General features: G+C 35.4%; 1 protein-coding gene across 1 annotated transcript in view; it reads right to left on the bottom strand.

Moving 5' to 3' along the window:
* The window catches only part of CDCA2 (cell division cycle associated 2), a 63,182-nt gene that overhangs the window by 39,488 nt on the left and 21,417 nt on the right, over positions 1–2,277 (bottom strand). The window lies entirely within an intron of this gene.

The raw sequence follows: 2,277 nt of genomic DNA, 5'->3' as shown, positions 1-2,277 counted from the left end.
TTACAAGAGCATATATACAGATAAGGAGCGATAGCAAACTGCATTTTGTGCCCACTGCCTAGAGCCAGATGATCAGGGGGTACAGAGCCATGCCTGCTTGAGGGGCGTCTTTCTTCTCCTCCTTTTTCCTGCTGCCTTTCCTAATTCTCTTCCCTCTGATGATTTGTGCTAATTTCTTTTTTATTTTCCTTCATGGTTATTTTCACAAAAGTTTACAGAAAAGTTGGATTTTTATTCATCCATTGATTTTATTCATCCAGTCCACTTTGCAATGTACTGCTATCATACAAATAATGCCTAATCATATATTCTTTTTAAACAGTTCTTTCTTTCAACTGTTCCAATGCAACAGTCATTATTTATCTCTTTTCTTAGTTTCCCCAACCCCTATGTCAATACTATTTTATAACTGCAGTGTTATGCATTTCTAATACAGGAATCCCTCTAGCTCTATCAATATGCTTCTTGCCTTAATACACTTTTTTTTTTCTTTTCACTTGGCTTTTGTTTTGGTTGTACTGTTGATTGGCTGTTTTTTTTAAAAAGGTACCAAGTCATTTCTCATTATTTAAGGGTAAGAAAACTCTTAAAAAGATTCTTTCCCAGGGGTTTAAAAACCCTCTTTTAAAACTCGACATGTCAGCATTAGCAGTGGAACTGTCTGGGCAATGAGGAATAGGATAAACATTAACATACAGTCAAAAGACAGGGATGGGATGAATGTGGGAAAAGAGAAACAAAAGAATCAAGGAAGAAAGGAGGGGGGAGGTGAGTACATGAAACACATTTTTCATTGCCACAAACATCACACTTCTGCAGTGGTTTGTCAAAACTTCCTATTTCATCACACACTAAAATGTAATAAACTTTATATTCCCTTTATCAAGGCTTGGTCGGTTTAGTAGCCTAGTTCATAGGTAGTTGAGCTGCTAACCCAAAGGCCATGCTTTGGCAGTTCAAACTCACCAGTGGCTTACAGGAGAAAGATGGGCAACCTATTCCCATGCTACATATACAACCTTGGAAACAAACTGGAGGGTCAGTTACAAGCCAGTTCCAAAGCAATGGCAATGAGAGTTATCAAAGACATTGCAAAGTGAAATGGGTATTATTGCTATTATTTTATTGTGAATGCAGAGTTGTGGAAAATACAATCCTAGCTAGGTTCCACTACCTTGATTCATGCCAAAGCATAAAGAAAGTCTTTTTAACCACTATCATTTTGGAAGCAGGAGTGGCATCCACTTAAAAAAAAAAAAAAAAAGCTTGCCTCCGGAAGCTCTATAAACTTGGAGAAAAGATGAAAGTTTTGTGTTCAAGACTTTCATTCATAGGGTTGCTATGGGTCGTCTACAACTCGTCTATAGCACTTAACAACAATTACTTTGTACAATGAATTAAAAGATCAACACAGTGAAGAAAGAGAAGTAATGATTTAGAGATATTACAAAAATAGTTCCGGCCTCCTCAAGCTACCGAAAGAGATCCAAGGACTCCCAGAAACCTACAGACCAACTTTGAAATCCACAGCATTAAACTTTACAGTCTCATGAATAGAAAATATCTAACACGGAAAAATAAAGAAGTGAGCACATAAACATGTTATTTTAAAACAAGAAAATCAATGCCAGAAAAAGTTTAAAAATTCAAATGTAGTTTTTCCTCAAGAAAGATAAGCTAGAGACTTTGCAAAAATATCTTCACGCTATAATTTGACATTTTAGGAGCATGTGTGCGTTTTTGTTTTTTTGTTATTTTTTTTTTTAAGTACTGAAATATATTCTGAAAGAATTTACTCCTTTCTACAAAGTTGTGTCTACAACATTTTGTCCTAGGGAGATCCTCGACTTTACATCTCAACTTCTTGTTATGTTATCAATGGGTAGATACCAGCTCACAGTTAACACATCAGCGGGTTTTTGGAGGCTTTTAAATACATGGGAGAGTCTGGTCATTTTTTTCCCATGGAGGTATTAGTGGCTTCGAACTGACCACCTTTAGGTTAGCAGCATAACTCCCTACTTAGTATGCCACCACTCCTCCCTCAACTCATAGTAGTTATGAAAAAGAATTAGATATTTAGTTAGAGATATTAAAAGAAAAGGACTGGAAACACTACCATATTATTTTTTACCTTTTCATGTGTTTAATTTACATTTTTTAAACTATTAATTTTAATGAAAGTTTACAGAGACTATGGATTTCCATTCGTTCATTGTTGCACTTTCTCACTACCCTAGTTTGTTTTTCTCTTTGAAAAGTTAAAGAAAAATTCCT

Source organism: Elephantulus edwardii, unplaced genomic scaffold (assembly GCF_000299155.1).
Source record: "Elephantulus edwardii isolate Elephantulus edwardi_28Jun2011 unplaced genomic scaffold, EleEdw1.0 scaffold00038, whole genome shotgun sequence".
Taxonomy (NCBI): Eukaryota; Metazoa; Chordata; class Mammalia; order Macroscelidea; family Macroscelididae; genus Elephantulus; species Elephantulus edwardii.
This window is presented reverse-complemented; position numbering and strand designations above follow the sequence as displayed.